The 14308-nt window shown below is 46.8% G+C and overlaps 1 long non-coding RNA gene across 1 annotated transcript; it reads left to right on the top strand.

The window, feature by feature from the left end:
• Positions 1-9792: 9792 nt before the first annotated feature.
• LOC101781569 lies at positions 9793-11298 on the top strand. The gene is made up of 2 exons (XR_002678786.1): positions 9793-9958; positions 10678-11298. It is a non-coding gene; the product is annotated as an uncharacterized LOC101781569 (long non-coding RNA).
• Positions 11299-14308: the final 3010 nt, after the last annotated feature.

Genomic DNA, 14308 nt, shown 5'->3' with positions numbered 1-14308 from the left:
TACCATTAGCAAGCAAATGGAAATATTGGGTTATATCATCACCTTCCAAGAGGTCTTTAGTTTTAGCTCTTTCGTACCATTTAATTTCTTCTTCCATCAAGAGGTGAACTAATCGCTCATTGAGGTAATGCTTGAAATCTAAGTCCTGTTCAGAGAGTACATTAGTTTCTTCCTTTTATCTAGATCATCGATCATTGAAACTAATATCTTTTTTCCTTTTTATTTTGGCCTGCTTTATTTTTAGCCCATCCTCTAAGGAATTGCCGGAGGGATCTAATCTTATTTTGCCATTTTCTATAGCAGTGGTCCCCCCCATTTCTGATTGCCATTTGTTAGCAACTAAATCACGAAAGTCGTCTCTAATTAATCAACCTCGTTCAAATTTAAAAAGAGGTGGTTGTTTATTATGTGAAGAAGCACCCGTATTTAATAATAATGATGTGTGATCTGAATTACTTCTATGTTTGGCGTGTACAGTTGTGAGAGGGAACGTTTGCTCCCAATCTGTACTTACCAGAACTCTATCTAATTTCTCAAATGTTGGATCATCTCCACTGCTTGCCCAAGTATATTGGCGGCCTATATTTCTCTAATATCTAGAGATTGAATGACCATATTGAATAAATTTGGCAACTTCGAATCAAAATTGTCCTTATTCTTATCTTCCGGACGTTGCATAATATTGAAATCTCCACCAATTATGTATGGGAGTGTTTCTTTACTACACATATTAGCCAACTCTATTAAAAAATTTCCTTGTCTATTTGAAGCCATTATTTTTATTTCGAAGTGAACTTAACATAGAAGTCCCCTTCATTGATGGCTCCAATATCGTAAACCATAAGGTCGACACCGAGAAGAATTCCTCCAGAGTGACCATGTGACGACATGCAGTGCCATATGTATTATTTGCCACCACATAACTTTTTAAGGGTCCTATCCACGAATTGATCCCGACCCGTTTCCATGAGGGTAATAAAATCAATTTGCTCCTCTTTGACCATATCTTCTAAACACCCGTGTTTAGTCAAGTCTCCATGTGGCGGATCCACTTCGGATCTACTTGGTTAAACATGATTTAGCTGCATAATACGCGACGCTCATGCCTAAACCGAGTAACCACGAAGTGCCGTCGGATTTCTTCCGATTTAACCACTTGAACAGGACCATTTTAGCAGACCCACACGAAGGTGAGCGGTTCCAGAGAATACAACAAGTCCACTGAGTTAACAACTTAACCACTTAGTTTGGTTATGAAATAAACATCAAAGTTTTACAAGGTTTTCAGAAAGACAACAGAAGGTAAAACCACTAGCGGAAGCAAAACGTCGGGGTCGGACGTCCCTGGTGAGGCCAGCCGGGACATCACTGATCCCTCTCCTCGCCGTCCGAGGAGGGATCCCACTCGACCGTCCAACCCGGAGGGAGCTGGGGCGGCCAAGTGCCAGCGGGAGAAGGGTCGGGAGCAGCAACTTCACCTGAAAAACAGGGGCCACAACAAGGCTGAGCTACTAAGCTCAACAAGACTTAACCGACAGGAGTAAAGCTACTCCACACTTCTAGACATGCAACGCTTTTTGGCTGAGGGGTTTGTTTGCCCAAAAGCACTAAATAGAACCCTATTTTCAAGTTTTAGCTCCGGTTCTAAGTTCATTAACTGATCTAGGTTTTGCAACCTATTCTGAGCAATCATAGAACCAACCAAGGTATGTATATATCAACAAAACCATGTTATCATCAGATTCCTCATTTACTCAGGGTGACATAGCGATCAAGCAGTCTCAAACTGTGAGAGGCAGACGAATCGATTCGAGTTCTTTAACCATGCATGGTGAACCTAACCTCACGACATCCGCGCACCCGGAGGTCGCTTCCTGTGTCGGCCTTCCCCATCAATCCCCTAACCCGTGTCGGGCCTATTTCCTTTGGTGCAAGGTTCCACAGACCCGACCTCTGCCGTTCTGTGACCACGCTTGCCACCACGTGCGACATCCAGCAGGGGAAACTCTGTCCAAGAACAATGGGGCGACCGCTCACGTTCAGGTTCAATCCGGTACTCGGCTTCCTCATCCCATACTAAGTATGAGGTTAGTACTTTCAAACACTTGATCACGAACACCACCACTGTCGGGCCTTAGTCAAGTTTCATAGATAGACGGGGCGATCAACTGACCACCAAAGAGTTACCCAAGCCCTGCCCCGTCCATCGTCCTTACAGTTGTAACAGAAGGGTAGACATCCAACTCCTACAACTCGCGAGTGACACGGAATCACTCGGCTTTTACCGTCTCCTAGTTAAGCAAAGCAGCTACTCGGTCCAACAGCTAGTGTTCAGATCATGGGAACAACTAAGTCATGCATCTAGGGTTTCAAACAACTCCTGTACGTAAATGCACAAGCATGCTACAGAAGGCATGCGCAAGTCTGGTAAAACAACACAGGGTTTTCATGCAACCGGGGCTTGCCTTCGAGCAAGGAGGAAGAGAACTGCTCGACTTCTGGGGCGGCTTCGGCTTTAGAGGGCAGAAGCTCAGCTACACCGTCGTCTTCTAGCGCCGGGTGCAGCTCGTAGAAGCCGTCGGCGAGGCGCAGCTCTACACGAATGCAATGCATTAGTTAGTATAGACGGTTATTTCAACAGCAACACTTGTAAGTCTGAGCCCAGAAACTCGCGACAAAAAGCAGGAGTGTGGGAAGGTTCAAGGGAGCTGGTGGAGATCAAGAGGTAAGGGTCCGAGGAAGGAACTTGTGATCTGACCCTTAAACTAGAGGGTTTGGTATGCTAGGGATCCTCAGACTCAACGCTGAAGGGTTCCCAAGTTTTACACATACACCCTCGGTTTGAAGAAAAGGTTACAGCCGAGCCCTCGGGCGAGGCGGAGAGGGGTCGGCGGAACAGGTAGGGTCGGGCGAGACGGAACCGGGGTCGGGCGGATAAGAGGGGTCGGGCGAAGCGGACAAGGGTCGGACGAGGCGGACCAGGGGTCGGCAGCTTACCTTCTTCCTACAAGGAAAGCTTGGGGTCGGGAAGAAACAGGCTTGGGCGGAGGGACTAAGGCTTTGAACAGCGGCGAGGTCCTGTAGTGCTCCGGGGGCGGCGATGCTTCTTGTGGATCACAAGTGAGCTCTTACGCAGCACGGAGGAGCAAGCGGCTGGATGGCTTGGGGAAAACGGAGTGGAGCGGAGAGGAGAGTTCCTTAGAAACTTAGTGTGTGGCGCTGGGAGCTCGAGCAGGAAGCAAGAGAAATGGCGGAAAGGCAGTGATGGCGGAGGGAACTCCGGCGGGGTTCGTGCATTCCCTTTTATAGCGGCGGGGAGAGAGAGAAGGGAAGCGGTGCGGAAGTGAGAAGGGGAGCGGCGCGAAGGCCGGGGAAGAAGCAATGGAGTGCTCTGCCTGGGCGGCGATTGAGCAACGAGGGCGGTGGTGCAGGACTTCGGGGATGACGCTAGCGGTCATTGGGCTCTGGCGTCAGGGCGGCGCAGGAGCGGGTATGCCAGTGGTTGAGATTTGGCGGAGGTGGGCGTCGTCGTGCGGTAGAGTTGATGGAAATGACCGGGTTAACGGCGCTAAAATCGAGGGCGCACAGGTGAGAAGACAGGCGGCCGCGGGCGCGCGGGCGAGCGCGGAGCAACAGATTGTCAAGCGGCTTCTGACAGGGCGGGAAAAGGAGCTGTCGTTGCCGTGGTCAGGGTTGGCGGAGAAGGAATCGTCGGGTAGCGAAGACCAGGCGGCGCGACCATGTCGAAGTGACGGAAAAGACGGGCGACATCGGGCTCTGCGGCCGGGATCTGGCGATGTGATGATGGGCGCGGGAGGCGAGGCGTTGCAGAAAGGTTGCAGAGGGGCTTCCGCTGCAATTAGGGAAGGGGGCGCGAGAATCCATTCGGTCGTGGGCTAGAGACGAGGCGGAGCGGCGGGCGTCGGAGAAGTTGAGCCACGCGGCGGGGAAACTCTGAAGCGGGCATGCAACTCGAGTGCACCTGTCGCGGAAGATCTGGGGGAAAAAGATCTCAGGGGTCCACCGATCAGATAGAACGGACGTTTTGGGAAGGACTTAGAAGGATCCGACGGTGAGCTGGGGTTTGCGGGGTCGGAACTGGAGACAAGCGGGGAGGGGTCGGGTCTCAGGAGTCGGGACCGGTCGGGAGGTTGAACACTTAGGCTTGGAAAACTAGACAGGTGATCAGGGGCTCGGATTAAGATTAACTGGGAAGATTTGGGGCCGGTCGTCACAGCCCAAGACCTCTGCTATTCCAAAAGATCCCTTTCATTTGAGACACAATTTGGATGGTATTATTGGTTTCTTAATGGCTATCTTATTCTTGTTTCTAGAATTTAATCTCTTCTTACGTGGTGTAGCATTTAATTCGCAACAAATTTGATCATAGCCTTCCTCATATGCACTCTCCTCAAAATCCCTAGATATGTGGTGAAGATGTGCATCTAAAAGGTCTTCTTCTTCCTCATCCAGGTTAATCTTAGGTGAGGATACTTTGCTACTACAACCATCTTTCTTTCCTGACAATTTAAGCCTATCTATTTCTATGTTTTTGAGAGAAGTAACAGAAGATAAAATAACTCTATTATGTCTACCCATCGAAACCCCAATGTTGGCAACTCTAGAAGAAATAATAGAATCTGAAATAGATGGGAAAGACAAACAATTACCTGGTTCCAGTGAATTCCTTTTGGCTGCCAAGTTCATTGCTTTCTCCATTATTTTGATGTCCCCAATTGCTGCTGCGCGTTTACTTGATCTTCCCCCGGTGCACTGCCTCCAGGAATTGCTGCAATTTCTTCAACTTCAATGACAGCCTCTAATGATTGGAGAGCATTTGCCATCACCACATTAGTAGTATTAGCACGTATACCATTCTTCTTAGAAAGTGCCTGCAGCATTCTACGGGGCAATTTGTGAAAATTTGGCTCTGATGAAAACCCCTCTGGACTAATCACCATCCCAGCCAGAACATCTAATGAAACAGTTCCCATTTCTGGTACAGGAACCTCCTTAGTTGTTGTCACTAAATTAGTGGCCGCATCAGGTAGCATCAGGTCCTTGTCGCTCGGCCGGCACTCATCTGACTTGCCTGTGGAAGCTGTACCCTGCCCGACTTCTGAAAATTCTTCGCTAGCACCAGTCAGAGTTGCAATTTCCCCCAGCTGGTGCTCCTTTGGAAGTGAAAGTCTCGACGTGTCGTGGACAGGTCCGTCCAATCCTAGCACGCAAGTCATATGCTGCCTGAATGCTGAAGCTGAATCGTTGTGTTCTGTCAGCGGACCCAATGTTGCTGTTCTTTGAATAACAGTACCAATATCCATCTCCCCTTCTGCATGCAAATTTGACTCTCTAGGCACACCCTTCCTGCATAGTTGGTGTCTTATCTGATTCAGGGATTCTTACACCCATCAGATTTATCATTGGTGCATGAAAAATTTCCCCTGCAATCTCCGAGCCTTGCACTACCACTTCTGTACCATCTCTGTCAGAGTAGCTGTCAGTGTCTACTGCTGCATGCACATTAGCTTTCAAGACCTCGTTATATGCCACAACATCATTTGTATGAGACCCTTTCTCAATTGGACTCTCACTAGTATAAGTGGTGTCTTGATTAATCTCAGCAACCACCCGGCCACTAATCTCATCAAGCAAATTATCCACAGCCAAGTCTATTACATTTTCCATTATTTGCATCTCCATATCAGTAGATGCACCAAATTTTGGTACTTGATCAGACTGTGTGCTTTTTGGAATATTTCCCGATGAACCAGAAGAGCCTGATCCATCATTGTTTTTTTTTGCACATCCTCCATCTCAAGATCCTTATCTTTATCTTGGTTGTCCGGCTCGAGATCATCATCCTCGTCCAGATCATCCGGCTCACCACCATTGTCCGTCACTACTTGATCAACTTTAAAAAAATATTTCATAAAGACAATCATCCACCACAATATCTACCTTATCTGGGATGCAATTCACATCAAGGACAGCAACCATTAGCCGCACAACTCCTATCTTTTTCATTGACCTCATATCTACCCTCTGAGTGGCTCCCAGAATGGATCCCACTGCCCAAAGAGGTAGAAAAGACCTAATCTCATAAGGGACACCATAGACATGAACCCATACTTTCTGTAACTTTTGCTTTGGCTTAATCTCATTTTTCACTCCTCAAATTGCATCACCCTTCAATGTATCAGTTCTGAGTGCTTCATACTAATCATCCTTTGAAGCTCCACTGACATGGAAACGGCACAATGTATGTGTTGTTGCTGTGTTCCCGTACCACCCAATCCCACTTCACTGGAATAGCACGTGCAAGTTCACTTTTAACAAGGTCCACTGGCACATTCCCCTCAACAATTTTGATTAGAGCAGTAGCAGATACCTTTCGAGGAGCCTTTGCCGCTGATGTGTATGGAATATGGAAGAAGCCAAGGCCGTCACCAGCAAGCCCACAGAATGTGGCTATTGGCTTAGACCATGTAGAAGTGGGCAGTGAGACGTGAAGTGTTCTCCTTCACAAATCTCACATCATAGCACAAACTTCTTTTTCTTTTTAGTAGCAGGTTCCCCCACAGGTTCTGTACCTTTATTCCTCGGAGATGCATTCGCCTGCTTGTTGTGCGCTCTTCAGCAAGACCTTTCCCTGGGTTTGTGCCATGATAGCTTCCACCAAAGCCACTTCCACCAATGCCTGGTACAGTTCCCTCAGCACCCCCTCCTCTGGTGCCATCAGATCTTTCACCATGACCACCATGATCCCGGCCGCGTCCTGCAAAGTCCTGGCCGCGACCACGACCGTACGGCCTGGGAGGCCGGCTATTGCCGCGGGCAGTTCGAAACTGATCGACCTCCGTAATTGCGGCCACAATGTTGATCGCCGCCTCCAGCACCGCCAGCCATGAGCACCTCCGCGTAGGTTTAATCAGGTCGCCTCCTACACAGCAAGGCCAGACCAGGGTTGCGTTGTACCCAAGTCAATTTTGGGCCTGTTATGTCAATCGGCCCACCTGGATGCCCACCAACTTGCCCATTCGAATTTTGAATCGGCTGCAATTCCGGATCAGAACGACGAACACGCTGCTGACGGATTCACTGACTGGATTGGTGCTCCTCACCACATATCGGCAGGAAATCCCCCAAAGTTAATGGCGATCTCCTGTGCTTGGGCAAAGGCTCTTTCCACCCTTTCTTTTTATCCCAAGGCCATCAACCTTTGAATAATTGTTGTAGTCTGGGCTTCCCTTGATCACGAGTTTGCCGTGGAAGATGAACAGGCACCCCCGGTGTTTTAGATTTAAAGCCTGCAATCACAGGGTTACATACCTGGGTGATGTTCTCCACATCGCCAAGATCTTCATCCAAATCGAAGTCCGATTCGCACCAGAATTTGCCCGTGGCGCCCTCCCACTGCACTTTTTCTCATGGAAGATGTGTTGCTGCCTTCTTGAGAGCGAGACAATATCGTCGATTGTAGAGGATAATCTTTGCCGCGCAACCCTGTCCTCCTCTATCAACGAGCCATCCCCCTTGTTTGAGGCTAGGCGATTTTCTCGTTGAACGCCATACGAATGGAGCGAGCGAGAATACTATGGCGTCGCCTCATTCATCCGGCCTGGAGGAGCCAAAATGGTGTGAATAGAAGGCCCATATAGACCATATAGGCCCAGCTTAGATCTCCTGTACATTATGTTTCAGAAAACACCATTCGGTGATCCTCCAATGGTGTCCATCTTATACAGGAAGAACAGATAGCCCAGGTAAGGACTTTTAAGAATAAACAAACATATGTGCACATTTGCCCAGGTCTTCACTTGAGCTCACTCGAGAGAGCAACTGCACAGGGCACCTTTCTGTGTAGCAATGCCGCCATGGTGAACCGGATGGATTAGTGACCTCGTCTGTGCCTCTGCATTTTAGCGAACACATGATGATAAACGTATGGTCTTATGGATGGGACAGACGTTATTAAGCAGATGTGACCATCGGCTGAAGAATACAATGGGCAGGTACACCTTAACATTAGTATGGCCACAATAGCTGGGCACATCCTCCTCTCAAGCCAAACAATTTGACTTTTATCAATTCCAAATACACACTTCGTTACAGCAATCCCCAGACCCCCCAGCGGAAGTGCATGTACATACTGGAGTTATAATAAGAGACAGAGTAGCGTATTCCTACTCCCATCAATTGGTTCGGTGGGCTGCTCTGTGGTGTGGCATCATGCCCTCATTGGCGGATCAACACAAACCAACAGGGAAAGGAAAGCGATTTGGTCCATCATCTACATGAGAATACGAACCCTTCGCACAGCAGCCCAACGCCTTGAGCCATGAGGGCAAAATAAATCTAGGTGGATTGCATGGGCGCATGGCCCTTCGCCAACTTTTTTTTATTTTAGCCCTTTTCGTGAAAATTTTTCATAAATAGACCTCTAGTGGAACTAATTTAAAAAATGGACCCTTACTTTAACGCCAGGATGGCTGGCGCCAAGCTACAACGTCTTGGCGCCAGCCTCCATGGCGCCAAGGTCGAGCCGTCGCCGCTGACCGAGCAGCTGACGTGGCGGAGGCTTGGCGCCATAGATCTCCGGCGGGGGTGGGCGGGGGCGCCCGGGCGGGGGCGGGCAGGCGGCAGCGACGCTGGAGATAGCAAGTTTGAATGAAGAAGCGAGAAAAGAAAGGGACGCACAAAAGAAAGGGACACGCCCTGTTATAGTAATAGGCTTGGCGCCCTGTTGTGGTAATAGGCTTGGCGCCAAGATCGATGGTGCCAGCCACACCACCCGCTTGCCACGTAAGCCACGCCACGCCACGTAACCTGCTCGCCACGTAAGCCACACCACGCCACGTAACTTTTTTATTTTTATATTTTTTATTTTAGCATTTTGCAGAAATATATAGTCGGATAAAAAAATTACAAACTAGGCTATTATCGCCGGTCCAGCCGGCGATAGGGCCTTATCGCCGGCCCAGGCGACGGTTGGGCCGGCGGAAGGGCCGTACCGTCGGCCCGGCCGGTGACAAGGGATACACCCCTCCGCACCACACTTTTAAAAATTATAACTAATTCATATCAACTCGGATGGAGATAAACTTTATATAAAACTTGTAGATCTTCACAAGATCTACAACTTTGTAGTTAAAACTTTTTTCATTTGATGTCATATTGGTGCTCAAATAATCAACACAAGTTTCAGATCTAAAATTCAATTTTTAGATCTCAAAATTGGGCAGCACACTTTCAAAAAATGATAACTAATGCATGTGAGCTCGGATAGAAATAAGCTTTATATGAAAATTGTAGCCCTCGACTAGATTTACAAATTTGTAGTTCAAACTATTTTTATTTGGAGCCATTTAATTGTTATATTTTAGATCTAAAACTTGTATTGATTATTTGAGTACCAATATGACATCAAATGAAAAAAGTTTTAACTAAAAAAGTTGTAGATCTCGTCGAGATCCACAAGTTTCATATAAAGTTTATCTTCATCTAAGTTAATATGAATTAGTTATGATTTTTTAAAGTGTGATGCGGAAGGGTACACCCCGGCCTGGGGTCGATAAGGTCCAGCCGGCCGTAATAGTCTAGTTTTGCAATTTTTTCATCCGACTATATATTTCTGCAAAATCAAAAAATTATATATATAAATAAAAAAGATCCCGGCCCACTACGAGAGGGATGTTCGTTTAACCCTGGCGTGGCTTCTATCCCGGCCCACCCCGGCCTTTTTTCACCACGCCGGCCTGGGAATCAACCCTCGAGTCCCTAGGCGTGGAATGAATCCTCCCGCATCGCATCGAGTTCGCGAGAAGTCTCCCGCACGGAGGCGACGCGAGATGGGGTGGCGGCGCTGCAGCGGCTGCCGCGCCAACGGGCCTCGGACGCGACTGCGACTCGACGCTCTTCCCTGCGGCACCCATCGCCTCCGGCCTCCTCCTCTCCGGTAATCACAGCGTCCTCATCTTCCTTCCCCTGCCCTCTCTCGTTCTAGGGTTCTTGGTTCGCAGTGATTCCGTCTTTGAAGTCCAGTTCTTAATTCGCCGAAACTAGAAATCAGCGATAGTCCGGATCCAGATCCTACAGGCCAGCTCCTCTTGGTACTTGTGTCACTCGACAAAAATGTTTTAGCTGTTCTGATTAGGGGTGTCTGCTCACATCGGATGTTTGATACTAATTAGAAGTATTAAACGTGGGTTAATTATAAAACTAATTGTACAAATGGAGTCTAATTCGCGAGATGAATCTATTAAGCCTAATTAGTTCATGATTTGACAATATAGTGCTACGGTAATCATTTGCTAATGATAGATTAATTAGGCTTAATAGATTCGTCTCGCGAATCAGCTAGGGTAGCTTAGCGTTCTGCAATTAGTTTTATAATTAGCTTATGTTTAGTTCCACTAATTAGCATCCGAACATTCGATGTGACACTGCTAAAGTTTTGCACCTAGTATCCAAACACCCCTAAGTAGCTTTGCAAGCAGCTCTCTAGCTTCTAATTAACTTGTTCTGCCCCAAACGATAGACAAGGACAATCCAAAATACTGGATGGCTAGCTCCATTTGCATTTGTATTCATTGCACTAGTCAATTAGTGGACAGATCAACTAGAACTTCAATTTATGTCCTCTGTAGCTATAAGAGTCCCTTGCATGGTGTGTAGAGATGATCAGAGGGAATTAACAAGCCATTTGGAGTATCCGCACTGCATTGCCAAAAACTGAAGCCTTAATTCACATGTCTCGAGCTGGCTGGTCTCGACCTTCAATTCCCATATCTCACATGTTCTCTGCAGAAAAATTCAGAGATCTCATCTCCATCAGAATATTACTGCTCGTATATTGCTGCTCAAGTCGAGTTCCTCAAGATCCAAAGGGTGAGCGTGCAGTCGGCTCCTCACCTCCACCGTGGCCGATCCAAAGTGTTCCAGTGTGTACGCATGCTCTTGTAGTGGAGGGAGGCAACTCAGGATTGGCGTTTAGTGTGTGAGTTCTGCTGTATTTCCTTATGACATCACGCATCTTGCAGACACGGATAATTTCTTGTTTTCCTGCCTGCAACATTCGGTTCTTGAGTAGCTAATTATGTTATTCCCCTACCTGATTCTGACACCATGGTAGAGAGGATTAGTATTGCCAGCAAGATTTTCTTTTCACATAGCTGCTGGATGCATCAGAACTCCATGCAGGTTGACAACCAACAGATCAAAAACATATTTGTCGTCATCCTGACAATATTTTGCTTCCAGTCAGTAAAACTTGGTGACCTAAGTTTAAGCTATACATTTGAATGATTTTGAGGTCACTTGTTAATCTTTGGTGGTTTTCCCTAATTTTTAGTATCTTGTCATATGAACTGATCCGAGTGCTGTTAAGGTCATATCCTCTTAAGCCACATATCATGCGCCTTCAGCAATCAGCATTACATATTCACCTGCGCGGCGCGACCCCAGTAGCACGCCTGCAGAGTCGGTCTCTTTATTTCACCGTCACTCTGTACCGGTGCGTTGTGCGTACGCACGTCGTCCCGAGGCCGAGCTAGGTGTGTTGTGCGCACTTGGCTACCCCCACGAGGTGTTAATAATATTGTATTTTAGAATGCATACAGGATCGGATCATTCGTTGTTCAGGCGGGGATCATTGTATCGTTGCCGGATCGGAGCGCTAGCAGCAGCAACAATCTCAGCCGTGCATCTGGTCTGGCACCAGCACTGGAAGAAGGCACAGAAGCCGGAAAAGTTGTCGCTGCTTTCGTTCCACGCAGGCACGTTTGCAGGCGTCGTCGTTGAACCATGACCAGCACGTCCCTTTGTAATTGCCGCTCAGGTGCTGGCTGCGATCATGATCCTCAACGGACGCCGACTCTGCATATGCATCCAGGCGGCGGCGGTGATGACGAGCAGGAGGACGGCAGAGAGATTCTTTCGTGACGGTGCCATTGCTTGTTCTGGTGGAAGTTGGTACTATACACGATGAAGAAGATTGAGCGAGCAGGTTGGTGGAGGATCGAGGTTGGAGAACTCTGGCAATCACATGTCCAAAGAGAGCGAGCTTCGAGCATATGTACACTCTCAACAAGAAAAGAACAAAACTATCATCACTACCACCCGACGGGCGGATCCATCGGAACTGCCAAGAACGCTGGGAGAAAGAAACTCTAGAGAGTTACTGCATCCTCCTGCCCTATGATGCCCCGTCAGAGAGGCATCTATTTCTAATCGGAGATATTGAAGCACATGATCCCCTAGTGTTTTCCACCGCAGAAGCAAAAGCACAGGATCCATTGGTATGGATTCATTTGTGGACTCCAGCGAGGAGTCCAGAAGCACCAAAGCTGAATCGGGTAATGTCATGCATGATAGGTTGATGATGGCGAAGGGTGCAAAGCCGGGGGGGGGGGGGGGGGGGGGGGGGGGGACCTTGAAAAAGAAGAATTCCTTGAAAGTATATATACATGGAGGAGCAGCCAAGGAAATTGAGAAATAAAAGAAAAATAAAATTTATCTTAATGCCAGCTGGCGCTTATCCACCTGCTGCATGCACGAACAGTGAGCTTGTTTCTTCCCACCATTTCTCTGTTTCTTATTTCCCATGTCTAGCTTCTAATCCTTTTCTTCACATACTTCTGCCCAATTTTTTCCGCAAACATTTTGGCACATCTTTTTCCCTTTCGGTACAATGGGTATGAGGGAGATGAAATGGGTGGGGGAAATCTTTCATATACATATGAATGTCGAAGAATACTAAAATAGTGTTATTCTTGTGGCATTTTAATTATTGGTTCATGTAATGAAAATATTGTGCGGTTGTGCCCAATAGATAGGTTCACAAAAAAAAAAGCGTTAGCTGACCAAAAAAAACTTATTACAAAGTTTGATAGATGCGTCAACAGAGACAAATCAACACATGGACATAAAAATATGCATCTCTCCATTGAAAAAGATAATCTCATTAATTTTTTCCAAAATAATAAATAGAAAACGAGAGCTTTCATCTTTGAGGAAACGTATCCACAATGAAACCTTGCAAAAAAAAACAACAATTGCAAATGCTAAATAGCAAGTGTTTAAAATAAAAGAATAATAAAAATATAAACATTACACTTATCCACCTTATGAACATAAAACTGGAGTTATGGCCATCGTGGAACCATTTTGGGAAATAAGAGTTCTTGAGCTCATTGGCTATTTGAAATACAAATAAGAACATTACCACTCCACTGTGTCACAGCAGCTATATTTTCTTAAAAAAGGAAAAATACAAGCAACCATAAGTTAAGTAGCACTACAAGTTGTATACTCATGTATCAAAAGGATATTTTATTCTTTTTTCTGCAGTTGTGCATATTTGGAACAATATACTGAAACTTTGTGCTTGAATTACAACCTTTGGACTTACGTATCCAAAAACTGTGTTTGTAATTTCAAAACTTCAATCTGTACTCTCTATATTTGTGAGCTTTCAAGTTATATGCAAAACACTTTACGATTGGATAAAAAGAAAAAATGTTGACTCCTTTAACAAAACTTTCTAGAATCCATTCACCGGTAGAAAACTCGCCTTTAGTCCCGGTTGGTAGGAAGCAAATCTTCCGAAAATCCATCCGGGATAAATCAATCGAGACAAAAGGGAGGGGGTCTTTTGTCCCGTGTCACTCAACCGGGACTAAAGATCTCCTTTTATTACCAACCGGGATAAAAAGGGTTGCCACACCAGGCGCAGCCCAAAAAAAGAAGAAATCCCAGGGATCCCCAGGAGGCCGCCCCCCACGCGCATGTTGCAAGTCACAATTCACGCGATTTTTTACGCGAAATATGCGCATGCGCGGTGCGTGGGATTCAAACCCACAACCTCAAGCCTCGCGCGTAACTTCCTTGTCATTCCACCTACACAGCACATCTAACTATATAGGAGATGCAATCCTTTTGTATTAACTCGTGGGGACCCTTTTATCCTGGTTGGAAACACCAACCGGGATAAAAGACCATGTTTTATCCTGGTTGGTATTACAAACCGGGATAAAAGGGTTTGAGGGATTTAGTCCTTTTTTTTAGCCATCCGTGGGGGACCCTTTTATCTCAGTTGGAAACACCAACCGGGATAAAAGACCCCCTTTTATCCTGGTTGGTATTACAAATCGGGATAAAAGGTCCAACCGGGATAAAAGGGAGGTCTTTTATCCCGGTTGGTGTTTCAAACCAGGATAAAAGGCCTCTCAGGGCCTTTTTTTTTTCCACTGGCATTTGCAATCGGGGTAAAAGGTCCCGGTTGGTGAGCCCCTCACCAGTGACTGAG

This window comes from Setaria italica, chromosome VIII (assembly GCF_000263155.2).
Source record: "Setaria italica strain Yugu1 chromosome VIII, Setaria_italica_v2.0, whole genome shotgun sequence".
NCBI lineage: Eukaryota > Viridiplantae > Streptophyta > Magnoliopsida > Poales > Poaceae > Setaria > Setaria italica.
The sequence above is the reverse complement of the archived record's forward strand: the minus strand, read 5'-3'. Positions and strand labels throughout refer to the sequence as shown.